We start from the raw sequence: 24,836 nt of genomic DNA, 5'->3' as shown, positions 1-24,836 counted from the left end.
CTTAAAGTGTCACCGCCATCTTTTATTAAGGGCTCTTCACATACCTTGAATATTAAACAGATGAAATACACCGATTGAAATCCAGTTAATGGACAAGGCGTCGATTTCGATCCGTTTGCTGACACAGGGAGAAAGAGAGAGAAAGACGGTAAGAGAGAAGAGGGAGACCGTGTGGGTTAGTCGCCTCCAGGGAACTTTCCTTACTTCAAGACCATTGCTTGATGGGTTTATTTTTAGTTGTTTTTTTTTTAAATTTGGTTTCGCTGTCACAGGTTAGAGACTTAAAAAAAGACGAGGGTTGAAGTTGTGATGCTAGCTGGTCAGAGTGAGACTATGAGACTCACTTTAGCGAGTAGCTGCGCAATTTTTTCAGTTTTTTTTTTTTTTTTTTTGAGATGACGGACAAGTTTGCGAAATTACCCCAGAGAGGAGGAAGAGATGAGCATGTGTCCAAATGCACGCGCCCCTGTGAAGAGGCACCCCTCCTTTCCACCCGAACCAATCAACCGTGAGTAAGGCAACCCTCAAAACCTTTCATTATCTACAAAAACCATCTCTTTCCTTGGCTACCCGAGGCTGTCATTCTCAAAGACAAGACAGTCGAAGTCTTTGCCACGGGGAAACCAGAAGCAGAAATAACTCCTTAATGATTGCCCGAGTCCTGAACATTAGAGAGCAAACAAACATTCCACTTACACAGGTTGTCCATTGATGGGATCAGGACACTTTAACACTTACCTTCCACGACAAATGGAGTCATAAAATTTTCTTTAAAATAAAGACATTAACATATCTACTGATGCTGTTGTTGCGCAAGCTGTCGGCTGAGAGAAAGCTGAAAGCCACGGGCTGTCATCTCAAAGGAAATCTTTGCACGTTCGTCGATGTTTTTGACAGCAGGTAGTACTGAGTCATATCTTCCAAGATGATAGTTAACTCAGGTATTGACGGATATCGAGATTTTGTAATAGGTTGTCATAAATTATTTTTGCATTGAAATGTTTAATTCAAGTTGCAGTGAATTGCTTTGTCTTTGAAGTCTTCTCATTACAGGTTGTTTACGTGTTTTGCTCCATTAAATCCGCAATAACCAAGATAATGTCCTTTCCGCTCGGCACTGACCAAAGGTCACTTGATGACTATGGTTGGACACCGGATCCATTGATGCAGACGTGCATGCTTGGTAATCATGCGACCAGTAATTATCACAAACTTATATGTAAAGGTGCCAAACCTAACGAACCATCACATGAATCAATGAACTGGAAAAGTCAGTTAACCTCTTCTTGCAGAAGTAAGTTTTTCAGCTTCAACTCATTAGTAGTCTAATCAAATTCTGAGCTGTAATAAAACGGGACATGCCCTGACCACAGTGTGCATACAGGTTCAAAAAAAGATGAATGGATTGTTGATAAGCCTTCCACCCACCCCAACCTCCTCGCCTTCTCCTACGACTGTACCAAGACCTCCACCCAGCAATAGGGGTATGTTGACTTCGAGGGTGTAGAGGGAGTAAGGAGGATCTGAAGCTAACGGGGGGAGAGGAAACAATTTTTTTTTTTTTTTGTGCCCGTGGCGACTTTAAGTTTATCACCAACCTACCATATGCTGTTCGCATCCTTCGCCGTGAGGCCGAAGCTGAGAGAAGAGCGAGAGAGAAAATCGCTTCATCCGCAACACTTCCTTTCGGCTTGGCCGCCTTTCGGCAACTCTCGGATGCACCAGGGATTAAGAAAGAGGTAGGAGCGGGGGTTGTTCGGCAGGGTGGTGGAGTTTAAGCTGTGGTTTGAACCTTAACACGCACCATTGGCTCCGTCCCCTGACAGGCAGGAAGGAGAGCGCAGTGAGGGGCTGCAGTCGACGCTTCGCGGAGCAGGAAGATCACACAGTCCAGTCATCTGCTCTCTGTCTCTTGTCCGTAAAGGGGAGCCAAGCAGCTCGGTTCGTTTCGCAAGTAGGACGATTTACTTATTGATGCTCATCGCAGCCAAGCGCAGATAACAAGTAAGACTATTTATTTATCACATTACATTATAATCTGACCCTCCAAAGGAGGTCGACATCCTCCTCCTCCTCCTCTAGTAATAATAGGAGAATGATTGCACAAATTTGTGTCATCAAAGTTAGACAGTCTCTATGGCTACTTTTTCGGTTGTTTCTGTGCATCTTACGACACCAAACAACTCAATTATTGTTTCAAGAATAAGTAATTTTTTTTAAAGTTTAGTTGGATTTAAGATTTCCATTTTGACCTATAAAGCTCTCGTGTGTCTTACTGTAGGCTGTGTAATTTCTTCTGCTCCTATTTGTTTGCATATGTGCCCTCCAGGGAATGTGTCCGTGCTTATGTATGCGTGTTTACATACGTGAGAGAGAGAGAGAGCGAGCGAGCGAGAGAGAGAAAGTAAAAGTAAAGAAAGAAAATCCCAAAGAAAAGTAAAAACTAAGTATCGCGTTTAGGCACTTTCTTTCTTTTTTCTTTTCTTTCTCTGTTTAATCAGTTAAGACGTGGAAAGTTAATCTTTTCCCAGCAGCTCCCATGACAGGGGGGTAGCCCATCATCGGGCTTTAAAAAGGCAGTAATAGAAAACAGGCCAGTCAATTACCCATTAGTAATCTTACCACAGCCGCAATGGAAGGAAACGGAAGGAATGATAACTGTCGAGGATTATTGTGCCTTGAGCGAGGCTTGGAAACAACTGGCAGCAGGCAGATAACGGGGCTGCCCAGTCACAGACTTACATTGAGGTCCTAGTCACCTCGATATGCATCCGTGGCCTCGGCTAGTCCTCGTCACTCTGAGAACATCGGAGAGAAAGGTTTTCATCCAGAAAAACACCGAGTGCAGGGGTTAACCCCACTTCTTCTTCTTCGGGAAAATGTCGAACATTTGACCAAGTTTGGCAAAGTTGTCTGTGAAGGTGACTGGGGGAGGGGTCGGAACTTTCGGATTATGTCAACATTCTAAGTATGCTATAGAAATACCTGATGCTGTATGAACATCATGCGTTTATTATTTGTTAGTAAGTACAGACTATTTGACCGACTTTCACACATAACTTTGCCAAACTTGCTCCAACGTTGGAGTATAGCGCCAATAATTTACCAATATAGTGTGGGACTTTAGGGCACTTCGTCAGTTTGAGGCCTCGGTGCTTTGTCCAGATGACAACTGAGGTAGGAAGGGTCTTTAGGGCCGCTCGTGAGATGCAGGAGGATGAGGGGTAGGATGGGTACAGACGAGACTCAACGTGACAGGACGCGACTGCGTACATAACTAGACATGTAGTAACACAAAGATAAACAGTGACTGGCACGCAGCTGTAATACGACCTTGTTAACCTACTTATTATATTATTGTATAGTTTATTATGTAATATTATATTATGTGATAGTGTAATATATTATTGTAACATATAATATTCGATCAAAGTCCCTACGTCACGATGACCTGACCTACGCGGTCGCCGCTATGACATCAGCTTTCATAACTTTATGACATCATCAGTCTCTGTGTATACAAGTCTGTGATAAAACCCTCGTTTAACTTCGTTCTTGAGGAACGTTTCGGCAGCATTTCTACAACAGACGGTCTGGCAAAAGGGAAGGGGACAACCGTCACAGACCTGCTTTAGGGGAGAATGTTTTATTATTTTTTTTTCTAAAAACACTGCATTCGTGCGCTTGATGATTTTTTTTGTATTAATAAACAAACGGTTCAGAAAGTCATTTTTGTTGAAACTGTAAACAAAACGTTCTTTTCATTAAGCTCTGTAAGCTGTCTGACGGGACGACCAGTTGTAAAATTAGTCCGGGATTATTACAGGCATTTTCTCACCTTCCCCAGACACGCTTTATGGATGCTGAGTCACGAGCGTTTCTGTAAAACTTCTCACGTGGCTTGTGTTCTTAATTTCAAACTGCTGCGTCGACCTTTCTCCAGGGCACAAAGGTTGTTTAAATCGAAACTTGACATTGCCTTAGGTCAAGGTCGGACACGTCAACCAATCAGAACGTAGTACATAAATGACGAACTGCCATTCTAAAATATGGTGATTAATTGAATTTACAAACGTGACAATTTCATGGCTGGTTTAGCGTTAGAAGACAAAGTAGGTAATTAAGTAGGTTAAATCCAGCGGACTGATCTCCTCTCACCTTCTTGACACGTGCTCACGCACACGTCCGCCGTCATAAAAAGACTTTTCTCTCACTCCTCTCTCACTCTCACACACACCTCGAAAGTCCTTAAATCTCTCTTTCTCTGTCACACACCGCCATCTTGGTGACATTATGTGGTACTAATGTGACACGTGACACAGAAGAAGAATGCTTACTACGAGCAGACCCAGTTCCGTGTGTAGGGCGACACTGGTCAGCAAGCGGTTCCCAGTCTGACGCCGACTGAACTGTTTTCAGTGATGGATGAACGTGGACTTTACCCAATGTCAGCGTTGCTAAGGAAAGTCCCGAACGAGGCCAGTGAGGTGAGGCGATAACACAGGCTTGGCGGAAGTCGATACACTTGCTGTCAGCCAATGCAGGCTCCGCGTATTACTCCCTGGGCATTCCTACTGTGTGTGTGTGCGTGTACGTGCATGTGTGTGTGCTTGTGTGTGTGTGTCCAGCAGACATGTTCAACGCAGCGCGAAGTCAAAATTTTCTGAGTGAAGGAACTCGCAAGTGTCTGTGAATATTCATATATGCCTACATATATATATATGTGTGTGTGCGCGCGAGCGCGTGCGTGCGGTTGAGCGTGAGAGAGAGATGGGGAAAGGGAGGCTATTGCGTACAGCTCATCTGTAATCATCTCTTTTGCTATCCCAACGGTAGGAAAGATTGTACTGAATAACATACACCTGCATGTTTGTTTGTTTGTTTGTTTGTTTGTTTGTTGTCCATGTTGTCCTTCAGCTACAGGAAGAAGGAAATAAGCCAGGATGTAAATATGTGTGAAAGGAACCACAACCTTAGGATTATGACTGCTATTAGAAACCGCGAAAGTAAAACCAGCCAAGCAGGAGATTCCTTTCCCCCATCCTCCTCAAGTCAGGCGTGGGAAAGAGTCGGCCACACTCCAGGTCCGTAAGATAGTTAACATCCGAGTGTCACGGGAGGCCGCCTCCCACTCCCCATCCACACAACCTTGAAAGATATAGAGATAGGGGAACAGGGATGGCATATTGAATGGGGAAAACAGAGTTTGGAAAGTGGGAGAAACAAACAAAGCAAACCTCTGTGTGAGAGAGAGAGATGAGAGCTATTTTGAACTGTAACTGTTATGTTTTATTATTTTCACATTCAACCAAGGTAGAGTTACACAGAAAAGACATCAGACATAGCTTCCGTTCCGGCAATGGAAATTCATGTCAAACCCCTTTATTCTTGTTTCTCACAACAACATTTCTATAACGTTTTTTGAAAACAACATTCGGCAAGAGATCGCATATCTTCTAACTTCCTTACAGTCAGTATTCAATTTTGGAATTCTAACCACTTCTGATGTTTTAGTAATGACCGCGTCAGGGACTGCCATGCGGACACGAAAACCTGCCCCGTTTGAAAACTTTGGAAATTTCGTTTCTATATTTATTCTCGGCACACTTTTCTGTAAACACTGACGTTTTCCTTCCTCACAAATCGCAATGTGTGTCCCACTGAGATCGTGAGATATTCATACACTCAGCGGAAAATTTACAGCCAGAAATACTTCTGACGGACTTGTTGGCTGAATGTCGTCGTCCCCGCCACTGCAGTCCATCATGTCTGACGCTCCATCGGGAATTGGAGTAACATGTTGAAATCTAGTGTTGTCATCGCAAGAAATTCTTCCGGTCCTTCTTTCTGAAGCGAGGAGATTGTGGGGTGTTCCGAAAAACAAATTCCTTTATCAGGCGCAGCTTTCGTTTCATTTGGATTTGGACGTTGAACATCAACCAGTGTCGGTGACCAGGTCGATGGTCGATCCATCATTTCAAGCTGTTGTCTTCGACACTTGAACCCACGCTCAAGGTAAGACTGGAATTGATGTAACTGATACTTAAACCCGTAAGAACGACTGGAATGTGACGTCACTTTGTCCAGCATGTTTGGCCGTTGGAGTGGGTTTCCGCTCTCGCCGACAAAGCCCTGAGTTGATTGATCTTTCTGGTATACATTTCGTATTTACCTTGAGACAGGTAACTCAAACTGTCCTAGCGGACTCGGTCCAGTACGACGGTTGATTTGACTGTTAACTGTCACAAATGCTTTATTAACATCACAAGGTTCATTTTTTTATATAGATAAAAAAAGTATGTCGATGTCCAAGTTTTTTTCTCCTCACCTCGTTCTATTTTTTTTCCCGCTCTCTTTTTTCTAGTTCAAACAAACATTTCTAACTACGATATGACATCAGATAGACAAGTAACCGCTCGGTAAATGACATGAATGATCCTTAGCTTCAAAATACCCATTTTAGAGCTGTTGATTGAGTAAGAAATGAGATCCCCTATCCATACAGTCCATAATGGGTCATGGAGCTAAAAGCGACTAACTCTGATCCATCCCGCATACCGCTGTAGGTGGTCAATGAACACAACTGTTAAATTGTTCCATTATTTACCTACAACTTTCGTCTTTCTTTGTAAAGATCACCAATCAAATGTTGTGGTACCGGTGTACGAACAACAAATGTCATCAAAGTAACTATAACTGCTATTTTCATTTATCTGGAAACGAGAGATAATCGTTTTATTTTGATGGTCCTGACCAAAGACTTCTATATCTCTGAGGTCCGGACGCTTGTTTCATTTAATACCATTTAATATCAACACTGTGAATAACTTTCCACAAGCTTATTTGCCCGCCTCTCACAAAATGCATATAAACACTAAGGTAATGATATTCGTTATGAGAAGAAAGGATAATTGCATTTCATTTTGTATCTGTCCCATCGACAAAAAGAAAAGGGAGTGGTAAATCCTACATTAAGAGTCTGGCAATGACCGCCCCGACTAAAAGGCAAATCCTTCGGGACCACTCCTTTTAACACTGTTATAAGGAAGTGTGTCTCGTGGACATGCATGGCTGAACTAACTCCTGTGTCATATTGTCGGCTCAAGCAGGTTATCGAGGACGAATATACTTCTGGGGTCGTGGCTGTGAACTAGAGACTCCAGACCTTTCAAAACTGTTTTGAGGGCCTGGGCTTGGTTGCATGTCTCTAGGCCTTTTAAAATATCCTAAAGTTTAGACTGGGGAATGGACCGTACCAGTCCACAATGGTGCCAGTAAAGCTATAGAAAGAACTTTTATTAAATTATTTCTATTCACGTCCTGCCATGTTAGTTGTACAACTTTGATGAAGCAACGCATCCCTGGATCAGATGAAGGTCGCATGCGTGTAGACATTGCTGCTCATTTCATAAATAAGGCAAACATATCATGCATGGGGTCCTTGATCTTGCTTTTACCGTTTTTGCACCGTCCTATTTTAAAAAAATTGTTGACAAACTTATCACTGAATGAGTCACGGGTGTCGGAGTAATTTCCCATTCAGCCGGCGTAGTGTGTTATATCTATCAGCCACCTCCACACACCTCAGGCTGTAAACACACATTCCATACAACCTCTATTTACATATTTCGCTATATCATATATACAGCTTACAAACACAACTTCAATATTTACAATAAGGGGTCTGCTGTTTGCAAGCTCTGAGCCGACAACAAACAACTTACACTTTCTCTGTTGGACAGTAGGGAAGCACAACATTTCGATATCGAAGAAATTTACTCCTTAATCAAGCCTTTGATTTATTTATTTCAATAAAGAGGAAACAGAGAAGTTTCGAGTTAGCATCTGTGTATATTTAAATACATTTTACTTTAGAGATCTTACTATGGTGCATACGCATTATAGAGACGGATTTCTGAAGTAAGTGCGATTTTGTTCACGTGACAACTCCAGTCCCCATTTCTGATTTCAGGTTTGACCGTGCGTAGGTACAGAGTAGAAATTTTTGGTAGAAGGCTTTCTAATTGAGTTTATTACTAAAAAGGAATGCATTAAAATAATGGAATTCATCCCGAATCTACCCTTATACTCTGTCTCTATCTTCTCGGTCACACGAGAGAGGGCGGCCCACCTGACTTAACGTCTTTGATTTCACCTGTAATCACAACGGTTCACAGCTGGTCTTTGTATGCGAGAAAAATAACCAACCTTTGTGTCAACCTTTGAAAGCAGAGCAGCGTAGAATCACTCGGTTATTTGCGGAAATCGTAAAAAATAATTACGACTGTAACTGCGACAGACTGTCGTAAAGAAACACAATGCCTCAGTCCAGCCAATGTCCCCGTGCGAGAGATGGAGGCGGTCCATCTGATGTGACCTCCTTGACAAGATGAACTCTATACTCCTACAGTAGTGTGCACAATAACCTCCCAGTGCTGTGATGTTTCACCAAATATTTTTGTCATCAATACAGGGCTTCCATGTAATCTTACTAATGACAGTGACCCACGTCTTTGCAAACCAGACGAGATATACCAACATTGTTAAGTGCTTTGTTTTGTTACCTGCGGACAGACATTTTGGGGGAAACTATGTAGGTTACAGTGCACGATTCCTCCGACTGTTTTTTCCCACCAAGTTTATAACTTTGATTGAACAGGGCTCTCATACAAGAAGAAAGGCTGTATATGTTTGTATTGATCACCAAGAGGGTGGGTTTCAAATTTACTTTAACGTCTTTGTGAAAGAAGAATAGCTTGGCTATATCTGTCTATTGTTGTCGTCACATGCGCTGGAGGAGGTCAAAAACTCCTCCTGATGAGGTCGGCGACATCGTAAGGACCAATGCCGGCCGAGGCGGCGGCCTGTTGCCATGGAGACAGATGTACAATGAAATACACGAAATGACGTCGTGCGGCGGCAGATGTCGCTGATGTCGCCTCTCGCCGTGAAAAGAACGCGCGACAGGAACGTGATGTAAGCGAGACCTTGTACACTTCTTTCTTCGCCTACATAAATTTCATTTCCCCATCTCTACAAGCCGTAACGAACTCAAAAGATCCGTTCCCCTTCTCTAGCCCCAGCTAACCATTTCCAAAAGACAGAATCGTGCATTTATGGAATGTCTTAACAATTCCTCAGTTTAACAGATTCACCAGACTCAAAATTTAAAACGTTTTAACTCAGCTTTACTCGAAGCATACCACAAATTCTAATATAATAAAACAATTTTAATAAAATTTTCAATCAATCTCGTTTAATGAGTTACGTGATACAGTCGATGAAAAAGTGAATGGGCCTCGGACAGTGGTCTGCTGTTAATTTACTCCAGTAACTCGAGACTGCTGACTGAGGTTTTCTTACAGCTCAGGTTCTGAAGCAATGAGATTAAGTTCACTGTCTTAATTTTACTCGGCTTTTGAGTTAGAGAATTCTAGAAACATGAGAAAATCTGAGTGGTATAATATAAATCACCTTCGGGAAGTCATTCTTTGCAATTTCACCTTTGATTTATTTGATTATTTGGATCAATCGTGATCGACAAGCTATCAGGGACCTTTGTTACTTAGAATGTTCTAGGCCAGCAAAGTGGACAGTTGGTCTTAGATTGTGGACCCTGAAGAAGTAATAAGAAAATCTCCTTGTATGCATAACTGTGCGTGGTTTTAAATAAATACGCAGACACACACAAGCACACACATACATATATACACAAGTTGAAGCACACATACATATGTGCGCATATTGATATACACACAGACACACGCATATACACTCAAGCACGTTAATTCTTTTGTCATGAAAATTTAATTTAAAACGTACAAATGTTTTGTTTTACATTTTCAATATTAAAGCGACTTTGGAAAGAACATTACCAAAAACCAAAAAAACAAAAAAACAAAAGAAAAAAAAAATTTAAAAAAATCAAAATGTAGATTGGGTGCATGTGTCACGTAGTTGTCCAGTCTCTCGATCACGGGACGCACGCAATATCTGAATACGACCTGGAAAATTGGAAAACAACACTGCATAGATAGGTAGTTCTCTATGTAGGTGAACATTTATTTATTGTATTGATCGTGTACGTATGTATATGCATGAAATATAAATTCTCTGTTATTTAATTAAGCACAACGGGTACCTAACCGTATAGACACCGTGAGAATCACGAACAGGGGAAGTCACCCCCAGAATAACAGTGATACCTAGCAATCTCAAGCGTGTCCGTCAGTCACGATTTCGTCACGAGTCGCTTGGGGCACTTGAGCCACCCCCCTACCCTACCACCACCTCCCTCCTCATGTCCTTTCCTGCTCGCCCTACTTCTTGCCTTACCTGGCCGCTCCAAACAAGACAAACCTCAAGAATTAGCGGTACTGACGTCACCCTGCGAGAACAGCTCGCGATCTCGCGTTCTTCTCGTGGACAACGCGCTTTACCTGTCCACGCTTGCCGGGGCCTTAATACCGAGTAGAACACAGGTGAGAAACTGTTCTTTGAACATGCATTCACCTGTGCGATCTCCTTGCATTTAGTTAGGCGATCTTCTGCTTTCTGTCACTTCGACACACGGTATGGCGGCTAAGACTCAGTCCTCCGTGCGACATCATGTCTCCGTGTTTGAACAGAGCCAGCAGCCACTTTTTTTTTTGTCATCTGTTCCGCAACTTTGCTGGATACTTGAATTAAAATACCGGGGCAGATTTACTAAAGGGGTTAGGCTAAGCCGGTCTGTCGCGCTGGTTTAATCTTCTGCCCACCGTTGAAGCGACTGCTTGGGGGGTGTTCCCCGAAGTGCGAGAAGAGAAAAGGATAAGGAGTATTTTGCTTGCGGTCATCGTGTCACATGCAGGATGAGCATACCATCCCGAATCTTTTACATATTAACAATATCAAATACATCCATACACAATTACCACAGTTGGCATATACGTATGACAAGAGAAGAAAGAATCACTAACAGTTTGATTGATTCATAAGTTACGATGACCAGGTAAAGCGATCACGAGTTGTGGTAAATGTTTGTCTTTGTTATTTCTAGGAACATAACAGTATGTACTATACCTGCATGTCACAAAGTAATCACTTTCGTCTACCAGTCAGTTGTATTGATAACGTGGGGTTGGCGAGTGCGAAGTGATATGCCCGAGGGAACCTGCCTAATGTCTGCCTGCAGAGACTTGATCTCGGTAATGGAGACTGTCATTTTCTTTCCGCCGACTATTACATGGAACACTTAATTTTTATCGTCTAGTCCAAGTAAAAACAAACTTGTTGACTGAAAGGTAAAGTAGGTCTCTCCCGACGTTTCTATTGAACCACATTTTTGAAAAAAAAATTGAGACCTAGCCTGCAAGGAAGGTAAAACTTTGTTGTTGAGATGGACGAAGAGAGAGACCAGCAACTCTGAGACGATTCACCCCTCCCTACTTCATCCGCTACCCCATCCTTCAGTCCCCGTCCTCAGAACTGCACGAAGCTTGTGCACTGTGTGTGACCCGAGTGTGACATAGGATCTCCCCCCCCTTGCTCCCACCTTCCACGCTTCCATCACCTCCCGCCAGTCGCCTCTTCTCGACCCAGGTACGGAGGGCTCCCATTTTCCTCTACCTGCTGATTTGTCAGCTTTGCTGGGCGACCTACCTGATGGTAGCGCGCGAGTTGTCGCATTTTTTTTTCTCTTCTTTTCCACATCCCCTCCCCCTCCTTCTCCTCCTCCTCAACTCATCCCACCTTCCCGTGAGCCTGACATGCCGTCTTCAGCTTAAATCGAGACCGAGGCAGGTTCTGACCCAGGCCCCCTCACACTTCTGAGCGAATAAAGCAAAAGGATCGATTTATCTACCGCGACGTCGACAGCGACGACAGGCAGTAAATAAAGTCGCTGGTATTTCAAAACCACCGCGAAGGACATCGGAGGGACTGGCTGTTATCTCAACGAGTCCGCGGGCGAGAGAAAAAAGCGTGTGTGTGTGTGGAAGCTGTTTCCCCTTCCAGTTTTGCACTTCAATCACTCGCTTGAAAGGGGTGGGTGATCTCCACCTTCGATCTCATCACTCAAAACCGTAGTCGACGAGGGTTCGAAAGATCGACGCTCCTGCGTCTGTATCGTTGTTCGATTCCCTCCCCACCACCCACTTCCCTCCCCACCACCCACTTCCCTCCCCTTGAGGCAAGTTTATCGTTTGTTTAGCAAGCAAAACACGACGTTCGCTCTACATCCTGGATATAAAAAGTTCGCAGGCATCAGGTGTTTGGTATATAAAGGTGAAATCATTGGAGTGGAAGAAAGGAAATTTCATCACCGATGGTCCAGGCAACATCAAAGACTGTAGAGTTTGGTTTATACGGTGTACCAGCGAGATGCTTGTTGCTCGTCTGTGGATTAGAGATGAAAGGGAAGGTACAGCAGAGTGAGAAGCCTGTGAAGGTGTGTTCTAAATTTGCTTCGGAGGTATAGGCGCTCCTTCACCTACATAGGTATTATTCTCACCTGGCGGTTCATCGCACTGGTACGTAACATGTTTACTCCTCTCGTTATCTTGTGTTTCTCCCTCGCTTGTGTGTCTGTTGTTTTTTTTCCGGCTGTGTAACATTTACAGTTTTCATTTATGTCTCTTAGTTCTGTAAGTATTTTTTGTTGTTTAACATCCTTTTCCTACAAAGCCTTCGATACTTTGGAACAAACTGCAGTGTTTACGAATTGTGAACCATCACAGAACCGAGCTTTTTTGAGTCCACGATTTTCCATTTATTTTATCTGTAATTCTCTGGTCTGTTGTAAAATGATACAGGGCGTTCTTTCAGAAGCCAAGTATACGATTTTTTTAATTATTTCTTCTTTTTGAGAAAAGGTTTATTTTCAACGATTTTCTATTCTCTCTGTCTGACACACATGCATTGCCATGCACGCACGCACACCGACAGACACGCAGGTATCACGCACCAGCAGAGTGCATTAAGCAGCAAGACTTGTCGCCGTCACCGTATCCTAGGTGACGTACGGCCGCCCTTCCTGTAGGTAAACAAAGCGTCTATCATCCCAGCAACAGGATGCGCGCGCTGTCACCTGCGCGTCTCGCTCTCTTCCTCGTGCGGTGCAGTTGTGAGTACGGAGCGCGGTGACAGGACATGACACCCCATTGTGTGCGACTGGGGGATAAGTTAGAGCTTTGGGGATTTCATAGTCGTACGAAGAACAGATATACATACACACACCTATGACTTTTCTCATCCATATCTCTCTCTTTCCTTTTATGATTTCTACTTTCGTTCTCTCTTCCTCCCTCTGTTTAACGTGGAACACATTCAGTTGAATCATTTGTCTGATACTTGAATGTGTTTGAAATACAAACAGGCCGCCTTTCCTTTTTTCTTCTGTTTATTCAGCCATTGAATGACAAGCTTTTTTATATTTGTCTTCCTTTTTTCTGTCTTTCTTTTTTTTTTTTGGCGATTTCTGTCTCGAATCAAGTCCGTGCCAATTAGGCTGGATGCTATCAGACTCAGGGAGATAACACCTCATCTTGATATTTCAAAGGAAACACTGTAAGGGGCGACTTTCCCTGGGATTTTCTGCAGTCGATCTGATACAGAGAAAGGGATGCAATCTCTGGACATTGCCTTCAAGCAGTAGTGAAAGGTTTTATTGCACCTGCTGAATCAGATATCAGTATGTCAGAGCTGCGGTCCGTGGCAGGAGTAAACAACTCGTGGTTGTAATTACCTTTCTAGGATTCCCAAGAGCAGCCGAGAAATTACTGTTCTCGGCTCTGACACCTCATCCGACACTGGGATTGGAGCGAAGGTGGGTGGGAAGTTGATCCCGAGGGTTCGATGACACTCGAGTGGAAATTATTTTCTCCTCTTCGTTCGATGGACGGCTGGCTTTTCTACTTGTGTTCCTGTTTCCGCCCCATTAACCGTGTCTCCGATTCCCCTTCGTATCATTGCAGTTAAGTTTTCTCTGTTGCCTGGATATCGATGATGCACAACCCGCTGACCTCGGCGGGAATACCAACCAACCAACCAACCAACCAACCAACCAACCAACCAACCAACCAACCAACCAACCAACCAACCAACCAACCAACAAACAAACGCTTTGAAAGAAAGAAACAATGAATAAACGAAACAATAACAAAAAGAACAAATAAGTGGACAAAAGAGAGAAAGAAAGGAAAGGCGAAGGAGGGTAAAAGATAACAATTCTCTCTAATGGTAGTTAACAATGTACCTGGGTGCATTTTGCGTCTAGTTTCAGGACAGGCGGGTGAGATGGGATGGGAAGTGTTTGACAATAGCCTACATGCAGTAATGTCAATATAAGGCCACGTGAGAACAGTTTGCTATAGAGTTACAAGCAGTTGAATATACATAAGTACATACGTAGCACTGACACTGCGTGTGTCCGTATACCAGACATCGCTTTGTTGACACACGGCATGGCGCACGGTGGAAGAAGGATGCAAGGATGCAGAGAGACAGGAGTGGATCACAGATAACCCATGTCAGAGGCGAGTGTTAGTATCTTTATTATTATTATTTTTATTATTGTGATGTACTTTAGATTCGTGAAATACAGCGGCACAGCACTTATACAAACCGGTAATGGTGTTAAAGATTATGTGTCGTAAGTGTGCAGCAATGAAGAGATCAGATATACATTTTCCACAAAACTCGGAGAAAAGATCAATCATGAAAGACAGTTATTCCTATTAGTCAAGTTCACACAGTGCAAAGTATAATAATTCTATGATGCCGTTTCAGTGTCACATTAAGACCTTTAAAGTCTCATCTTTTCAAAGCACCGTTGTTGTTATTTAGAAATGTTGGGATTATATTATTGTGCCACAGGAGTGCGGTGGGTAGGGAAGTGTAGAATTAGTGTGTTATACAGTTTACCAGGAACTAAAGTGATATCACAGCCGAGAAATGCAGAAAAAAAAATACGTGGCTTTGGTGAGATCCGAACCCACCACTCCAACCCCCACTGCACTGGTGGCAAGCGCTCAGCACTGACGTCACTGAAGTGCGTTGTCTGTTGGGACAGACTGCAGCAACACAGTTTCTCACCTCAGGCGTTGAGATGGGGAAACAAGGAGATGTTTGACGCTGCAGCAGAGCTGATCCCCTCCCATTCCCTCCCTCAACCTCATGGCGACCCCGGCACGTGCAGTGATGTGTGCTGGCGAAAATCTGGATTAAACTTGTTTATTTAATTTGCATGATCTCCTCCTTCCACTAACACCACGTCACGCTGTCCGCCATCCGAAGATCACGATGTCTGAGTGCCCTCTGTGTGTGTGAAACAAGAGGAGACAAGTTATTGTTCTGGAGTTTCTTCATGTTATCGTTCTTACCATGAAGCGCCCAGGTGTCAGCAGCGTTATCATCTGTTGCACCTGGTGACGTAAGAGGAATTCACAGTGTCACCTATGTGACGTTGATGTGATGTTACCTGGTGGCGTTAGGAAGGGCATTTTAGCTGCTTTACTGGAAAGGACAGTAAATAAATGGTTTAGCTTGGACATAGAATGTTCTAGATGGCAACTTCTTGATCGTGCTACATCCTTTGCATTTTTTTCTCTCTCTCCCCGTAGTTTTGGTGACTGCGGAATGTTTGTATGATTGTTGTATGAGTGTACTTACCGTAATTGGTACCGATGAATATCCTACTTTAGACCTACCATGTACATTTTTATGTTTACGTGTCTGATTCCGGTTCTGCTGGTCTTTCCAATCCCTGATCTCAAGTTCCTTTGCGTTACTCCCACAAGTCTTTTGCTGTCTTCGCTTCTTGGCAACTGTATCCTTGGCTGTATCCGTCAATGGCTGGCCTCATCATTATCGCTGAATCACCAGGAAGAGAAGTATCATAAGCAGTTTGGTGCAGCGATTGAAGAGGTTTCCTCTTAACGATCATCGCCTGAATATCTCACTTGAGATCCAGCAGGCGGCTTCCGTTCCCGTTTGGCGATCTGGACGTTAGCGAGAGACTCCGATGGCGTCCCTTTGATAGTGATCAGACTGCTTACCGCCTGTTACCGCTTCTAAATTACTTCCCCTCCTCGTTTCACGATCTCCTCAATGTTTTTAAAGGACGACACGAGTGGAAAATATTTTCTTTATCATCCGGTTAGGGTTATCTTCTCCATAGTAACATTTAACGGGCAACAATCACGGACATTGTAGTATGTTGTATTATTATTAATTGTCTGTTCTCAGCCCACTGGTGCCCTCACACTGTCAGCTGTTTTCATCATTGTGCTGGATAAGCTGACTCTGTTTTTAGAAATACTACCATTTCGCCCCTTCCTGTTTTCTCGACAAATCCAGTTGTGATTAAGAAAAATAAAACATAACTATAATATTATAGTCCCTCTTTGTCATAAAATACCACCGCAAATAGTTTATGTGACACTTTAGCTCTATTTCCAGTAATTTTCGCTGAGAACTCGTGTCGCCCTTTAAACATGTTCCCAAGGAAGTAAATGGTTAGAGAACTGACATCTGAGTCCAGAAGCTCCCCCGTCTGATCCCCATGTAGCGCAGCGAAGTCTTCCCCCTCCAACCAGTCGACCCAGCTCTCTGGAATGGGAACCTAACTCCTAGAGGCTTGGGGAAGGGTAAAGCAAGGAAAGGTTGAGGAAAAGAGAAAAAAAGGTTCCGAGAAAAGATTGGTCGTGTTGTCAGGATCATGAGACCAACATGTGGACGTCGAATGGTTACGCATCGAAAAACCAAGAATGTCCACGTGGGTCCATTTTGTGATGAGGCTGGTCTGCTGCTTTTATCTGATTCTGTTATTTTGACATGACACTGCGCCGACTTTGGGACTAATTTGTCTTCTGCTCTGTTCCGGAAAGATTTCCCGTTTCTTAGTTTCTACCGTCTGACTTGACCTTCTCTGTGCCACTGACAACATCTCTAGTTTCGGAGCCTGTATTGACTTCTCTGTTGACCGTGAAAATTGGTCAACTGTTCCACTTTCTGATAGTCAAGATATTACTCCTTTCTGATTCTGAACTACTTCTGCGTGCAATCTCAGACTGTCCTCATTGATTCCCGTTCCTTACAGCATTTTTCCAGACATCTATGACATCTCCAGGATTCTGTCGTGAGCCTGGTCTCAACACGCAGCCTCTAATCATTGGTCATCGAGTGTCATGACCTCGACTATCTTCACAGACAAGACCCGAATATATGTTACCCCTCCATTGACAAAAATTGATATCCATCGCTACTCCTTTCAAACTTCCATAACTGAATGAGTGACCCTGACAAGACTGAAGCATTATTCACTGGTACTAGACCACTCCTTTTATAAACCGTCTCATTTAATGGTATTTCTGATGGTCTGGCACCGCGACTCCCTTATTGTCTCACATTAAGAGTCATTACAATCCTCTCTGTAGTGATGACAAGCTAGTTTTTGATGACTGTACTATTGAGCCGACCTTAAGAAGATTTCACGTGCTGTCAACACACTTCCGACCTGAAAACAGGACTTCAACATCCGGCAATGTCTCGATTTTTAAACTTCCTCTTGTAGATGCTAACTTTCTGATTTCACCTTGCTCATCAGTCCACCATAGTAGTCTCCACCATCGTCAGATATTTTTACTTGAAGTGGTCGCATCAGTGGAAGCAGGTCATTGCAAACTTGATGACGTACTTCCGGAAAGCTGTTCTCATGCGCATGCAACTTCCTTTGACCTCACGACCGCAGTTGTCATTTCATCTCGCGAACTGTTCGGGTGGCGACACAAATCGTTTAAATTAATGTTCAAGAAAAATAGCAATAAGTTCCTGTTCACTTTTACAGATAAAGCAGAAGTCTGGATATCCGGAAGTAAATGAGACTACTTGTTGGAAGGTCACATGGTTTGACCCAATGACTCTTGGAATTAAGCGAAAATAAATAAAAGAAGGAGAGCAGAGATGAAACTTCGGCTCACTACTCCAGTTTTGTTGTGTCTGTTGAAGGAAGATTTGTTGTCTTTGAACAGCTGCTGGAGTTTCCCTCCATCCCCTCCAACGCCCGAGCGTCTGTCGTGCGGATAACAGTGACAAGTGCGAGCTAACAACAACTTGTCCCACTGAACACACAGATACCCCAGGTTTCATTTTATACCGGGTGAGGGAAAGAGAAGAGTGGGGGTGGAGAATATTTACGAATTTTGTGGGATACTCGTATGATCAGGATTGGAGTGGGACGGGCTAGACAGAAGAGTGGAGTCATGCACGTTCGGGTAGCATGGGCGGTTACTGTATTTTCTCTTTACATGATGATTCACCTGTTGCCAAATCAACCTTCTCACCTCCTCCACTTTAAATGATGCTTAAATACTGGGACTTGAAATACAGGCTGAATGTAAATGAAGGTTGCTCGCTCACTTAATAACCTTTCTCAGTTTTAAAATATTTTTCGTTTGTCTGTTATTTTTTAAGGTTTTTTTTCTTGGCTTTGGGTTCTTTGGATTGTTATGAGACATTTGACATTCCTACAATTAAGTGCTTAGTTGCAGATTATATCCCCTCCATGAACAATTGTCGAAGAAAATACGCCAGCACTGAAGAGGTTAATCAGTTGGTTGTTGTAATCTCTCTATCAAACATTACATGTCGCTCGTGCATCAAGTTAATCTCTCTGACCGATGGCAGTACAGTCTTGACCCGGACTTTTGTAATACTTAAAATATTTTGTTTCCTTTTATAACCTTTTAATTATTCTCCCCAAAAGGGAGGGAATCTTCATGTCGTGGATAATGGAGAATAATGAATTAAAAAGGCGGAGTACATGGCGAAACGGGTCAAGGAATGACAGAGTGAATGACATTCAGCAGACAATGACAACCTGCAAACTGTTTTTGTTGACATCCGCATCCTTTGTGTGCCAGAGCCAATACTCTGTCAGGGATTGTTCTGGGTCAAGGCCAGAGCTAGAATGTAGATCGAATCCCAGCTGTCGGACACACCACCCAACATTTTTTTTTCTTTCATCGACCAGCAAGAGTAATGGCAGGCCTGCGTTTTCCGTTTATCGGCTCCACGAAAAGTACACACAGGTTACGTGAAGCTCGCAATGGCAGGACTGACAACCCTGAATTCTTGAAAGACGATCCTCGCTTTGCTTGTTTACCGAGCTCAAGTAACCACACACCCCTTCCTCACTCTCCCTCCCCCCATTACACCCACCCCCTTACTACTTCCATTGAATGTTACGCATCGCAATGTTTCCTTTCAAAAGATGTTATCGTCAATAAACGAGAGCCTTGGCAAGCGCCTTCTCCCACAAGGATCTGAGGGTCTTTGCGCCACGCAGCTTCGAAACTTTGTTTGGAGAGCGTGGCGCACGCCATCTTCGTGGACTTAATGACGATTTCGCGGTAACATCCGGTTCAAGTTACAACCCGGAAGCACATTGTCGAGGTCTTCAGATCGGCATTCTTCGAAAAAAGTAAGCATCCCTAGGACAGTTCACTCGGTCTGTTTGCAAGCGAATAATGCCGTTGGTCTTAGCAAAGACATGAAGTAGGGGTAGGGAGGGCGGGTACTCCAAGGTTGCTGATGTAGAGCAGAAAGTTCCGGATACGAAAAGACAATGGACACTGGAGTGTGTTACATGTGTAATCGTGTAACGTGTGTTGAAAATGTAATCCTGATATTGCGGCTTTAAAATAATTATGTGTTTCAAATGTATTCTTGACATAATCTTGTAATATGTAATAAAGTAATTTTGTGTAGCCATTTAGTATGTGTTGAAAGTTTAGTTTAGTTCATTAGAGGTTATTTTGAACAAAAAAGAAAATCTTTATCATTGTCCACACTCTGAACATTTCTAAAGGGAAATACCTTGGGTCATACCGTGTAGCTTTTTGTTCTGTTGATCCACTATACTGGTAAACAAAACAGTTTTTCTTTCTTGTGAAATGAATGACGAATTACTTTCATCGCTCCTTCCTCTTTTATAAAACATAAGTGTTCGAGAAAACAGACACGCTAAAAAAAAGAAGAGAAGTATATGATTCATACTGGAGCATGGATACTTTACACTGTCATGGTTACAGGCAGTGAAAGATCAGGGAAGGTATGTTATTCAGGTGTAAGCATGTTCCGACATGTTCCATGGCGTCACGGCTTTGACCTCCTTCGGCGCAGGTGAGAATGTCCTTGTTTGAATGAGTGTATCTTCCGAGCGGGCGAGTAAGAGAGATGAAGAGAAAAAGAAAAAAAATCCACGCACGGAAAACGAGAGAGAGAGATAAGATGAAAGGATAGGTTAAAGCTTATCCACCATATTATTCAGTCAGAAGAAAAAATCTGAGACAAACATGGACATCACGGATCGGGGCAGACAGGGAGCACGAAGGAGAGGGAAAAACTGTATAATTAGTGCGTGCGGTGGAGCAGAATTAACACTAAAGCGCTCGACAACAACCCACGTACCAGTCGGGCGCTGATGCATTTTCATTACACCAGCCACAGCCCCGCACAGTGCAGATGCTGTCCTCGTCCTGTTTGCACTGGGTGTGCGCAGCGACAGCCGCCAAAATCTCCCCAAGCCGCGTAATAATCTCCCCTTACACATACCTGAAAGTACCTGGACATGTTATCTTTGACTTGGAAGCTGGAGTGCGCTGTCAACATTGGCCGTGTCGCCTCGACCCCATTTTGGAAAAAGGAAATTCGTTTTGTTCCTGCAGCGCGTTATTCGTTACACTTTGCTGCTGTTTAACGGGTTTACCTTGCCGTGTCTATACCTAAGGGTTTGCTTGACTGGAGAAAGCTTGGCTGTAATGAAGACAACAACTCCACAACAGATATCCGCATCAGGACCGCGACAGCAGCAATGGCAATGACTGGACAGTCTGGGCGGACATAACATCAGGTTTACTACTAAGTACGAGTTCATCCTTATACCAATCCTGCTTTACGGATGTTAAATGTGGACTGTGTTACTAGAGGATTATCCAGGTAAATCGAGAAAAAAGTGTCAGAGGAGGCATTCCGGATCTCTTACATGGAATATAAGACCATTGGCTTTGGTCACCACACTCACATGACACCAAGACACCTATTTACAACAGTCAGGCACCATAAACTGATCTAGTCTGTCCTTGTAACCCGACGCGACACTTTGTCGAAGACTTTTCTACAAGGTACCTTGGAGTGGATTGGACACCACTGTGGGCTGAAGAATAAATGGTTTACGAAGACGAGTGGACTGGTCGACCCATGCGGTACTTGATCATTATTGCCCGAGACAGATGTGAGCCGCGGCTTTGTCAGCTGCCGCATCTCTCCTTTTGCTCCCCTGGCAACCGATACCAGAAAAAGGAGAATGACTGAATGAAAAAGTTTGTTTACACCAGCAACCCTTGGCTGAAATGTAAAGAGTTTGATTTACTCATCTATTCTTGTCTGTTATAGAGAAGTTTGGTTTTCTATCAGATCTTGGCTGTTGGCTGTAATGTAGAAAGTTTGCTTTACCCGACAATAGTTGGCTGTTGAGAATAAAGGGTTTAACACTGCTTGTATCGGTGTATAGTCCTCACTGCTTTTGTTTGTCTAGCGATGAAAAAAAAAATGAAAAAGAATGAAAGAAATAGGTCAGGAAGATTGTTGTCATAAATTATTGTGTTTGAGATGCCTTTGTTCTCCAACTTCTAGTGGTGTTTGACAAACTCGTGAAAAAATTGCAATGATAATGTTACAGTCGTAGTTAGAAAGAAAAGTGGTTGGTGCCCATCTGTAGACGTCGGGAAAAGTTTTGAACATCGAGTGGTTAGTGTGGTCTAAGTTCACGATTGCTAGTTTGATACTTGATGGGCCTCACAAACACTTGTAACTAGTACAAGGAGACTCAGATGTCCAGTATTCATTCTTTGTATGTAAGAGAGACTGCTGTGCTGTGATATATAATAATATGTGCTGGTGCAACAAGTGTACCCCATATATCAATGAAGATAAAAAAATGGAGGAAGGAAAGGAGGGTTGTGCTAGCCTTCCACATGACAATCCTTTATATAGCGAACTACACATTGTTCAACATCTCTACAACATTTTACTTTCAATTTACATACAAGAAGCAATCTTGTGACTTAAATTTTGAGACAGCAAGTGTAAAATAGTTTATTGGTTATTGTCCTTTAAATTGTCTTGGTCGAGACCCACTTGTTGTTTTAGAGGAGCTATGCAGGGAATTAAAAAGATCGTATTGATATACAGCATGATTATTTGTATCTTTGTACTCTAGAAGTTCGTAAAGATAAAATCACACGCCTGTGGATAAACGCAGAATTAAGCCCTGAAGACAAATATTAAACTGCCATCCTAATCCTGCCATGCAAATTGTTTTTCATTGTGTTGCCCTGCTTTGTGTGACATGGCAACTACATTCGAATTATTATATTGGGTACAGAGGTTAAAAGTTTTAGACATTTCACTAGTCATAACATGAAATAGAAAGATTTTCTGTCAATAAAGGAAATATTTGTTGTCAAGACGCTCGACAGAAGAGATATACAGCCAGCATATATATATATGTTTCCATGAATGCATGCACTTGAATATATGTAATTTTAGATAGATAATATCCCGTGTATATAAATATAAGTATAAATGTTTTGACATCTAAATCGATATTTTTTGGGATATATAGTACATTTGGGTTTTGCAGTTCCTCTAGTTTCCATCACGGTTAATCGGGATAAAAGCAAAAAACAAAATCCTCTCTAATTATTCGCGCTTTGTGTGGTCCCATTCTGTGCCTGAAAGTGTCAAGGCAGAGTTGAGTCTTGGGACAACAGATGGCCACAAAAAGCCCAAAGGACGAGTTCAGATGATGGCTTCTAGCATCCCAACTGCTCCTCGCTGCCCTCCAGGCAATTGCCCCTCACTCGCAGCTCGCGGGCGAAGGTTTGAAAGGAGTTTATCCTCAGTCAAACATTCGAGGGATAGCCTCTCATCCTTTTTTATAGCCTCGCAGACGTTTAATTGTTTTTTTTTAAACCTGAATGGACTGCCCTTGTTTCTTAGTGAATTGATGTATGTGTGTGTGCGCGTGCTTCTCTCTGGTTTATGCGATGTCCTGCTCCTAAAAGTAGTAAACAAGTATTGACCAGTCAGTATGTTATACAAAAGATAACCGTGAATATGGATTTGCTGTTAGATAAGTTTGTTGAGGATTTGGAAACACATTGTGATTGGCTCCTTTTCTCTACGCTTTAATTTTGGTCCAATATTCGACACTTTCCTGAAGCAGATTTGTGAATATTGGTATTTTATATCTACTACAGCAGTTTCTTGGTTTTATAACTTTATTATATCTGCTCTATGAAAGGTTTTACAAAAATTATTCATGGTCAATATCTTGCTTGGTTTCAGGAGACGCCATTGGTCATACGATCTGACTTTCACTTTGACCGCAAATAAATGAACTATGCTCATGATTTCCACAGAACTATTTAAAGTGTGGGTGCATGATATTCCACCCATCCCCGCCCTACTGACTCGAAACAGGAAACTAGTTTATTTTGTGCCAGGCAGGTTATACAGAATGTTACTTTTTGGGGTTAGCGATTATTTCTAGCTAACAGGGTCCACGTCATTGTCTGACTAAGCTGTTTGGACATGACAGGCGTTTCGATTTCCTCCTTCCTCCGCCTCCCCCCCCCCTCCACAATATGTTTTTAAATTACTTGTAGTTGAAGCAAATGCTGTCCGCATAGAAGGACCTTTGAACTACCTTTGTCATTTTGTCACTTCTCCACACCGAGTGCCCAAGACGTTCAATGCGCATGCGCCGGCAAACACATCCTGCACTTCAGACGCGCGAGGCGTATTTGATTGGCCCCGCCATGTAAACGACTGTTTCTCAGACCACGCTCCGTGTCAATTTAAGAGAACACTTGCAAATCGGTCACTAATGACGCGACTTGAAGGTTTTTTTTCTTCTTTCTTCTTTTCTTTTAAACATCATCAGCGTTACATCTGGGGTACGGCGAGCCTGTGTGCTTGCCCGACCCTCCTTTGTTTCGGTGACCTCACAGGAATGAAGGCAGGACCATCGCCAGCGACGGTTCCTCGTTGACCCCTAGCATCTGCCTGACCCAAGGAGGCCTCAGACGCAGGGAAAATACACTCAGGGTAGAACGGCATTGTGGGAGGCACGAGAAGTCAGTGTATCCCACTTTTCTTTAAAGGCATGGGCAATGAAGGCGGATTGTGCGCCGTCCTCGCAGGAAGTTTTGTCAATTGATCCTGTGTTTAACGTCCCTACTTTCGACATTTGCTCAGGACGTCTTCGGCGGCACCTGACCAGCCTTCCAAACCCGCTTGCCGCAGCGACACCTACAGGCAACGGGGTGCAGGCTGAGTCGCATGCAGCTGCTGCCTACCTACAGGCTGAGGTTGCCGGCAAATGCGTAGATTTTCACAAAAGTTGTATTGTAAAGCACTTTAATTAGGGGATGGAGTGAAGTTTGTCTACCTTCAGCCAGTCTCCAGGTGATCTTTGTCGTGCTGAGTGATTTGATTGACTGTCATTGACAAGCTTTTCGTCAACCTCAGTGTCTTTTCTTTCTGTCTTTTACTCTGTTCTTTGATGATGACGGTAGTAGAATGTTGTTTCATGTCAAAAAATTTAAAATAAATTGTTAGTATTCTGTTTCTTCTTTCTTTTCTCTTCCTTTCTCTCTCACATATATTTTACCCATCTCCGCTTTGTTTCTTTCTCATTCCAAGTGTGCGTATGGCTTGTTTTTTTCTCTTTTCCCTTTTCCCAATTGCACCATGAGAGTAATTTTTTTTTTCAGTATCTCTTGATGACA

General features: G+C 43.1%; 1 long non-coding RNA gene across 1 annotated transcript in view; it reads left to right on the top strand.

Annotated features, from left to right (window-relative positions):
• Positions 1-1,166: 1,166 nt before the first annotated feature.
• LOC112571896 overlaps positions 1,167-24,836 on the top strand; it is a 58,522-nt gene continuing 34,852 nt past the window's right edge. Inside the window, exon 1 of the long non-coding RNA XR_003100905.1 lies at positions 1,167-2,004. This is a non-coding gene — a long non-coding RNA (uncharacterized LOC112571896). The remainder of the gene's footprint in view (positions 2,005-24,836) is intronic.

Source organism: Pomacea canaliculata, linkage group LG1 (assembly GCF_003073045.1).
Source record: "Pomacea canaliculata isolate SZHN2017 linkage group LG1, ASM307304v1, whole genome shotgun sequence".
NCBI lineage: Eukaryota > Metazoa > Mollusca > Gastropoda > Architaenioglossa > Ampullariidae > Pomacea > Pomacea canaliculata.
Note: the sequence above shows the minus strand (reverse complement) of the source record. Positions and strands in the feature narration are given on the sequence as shown.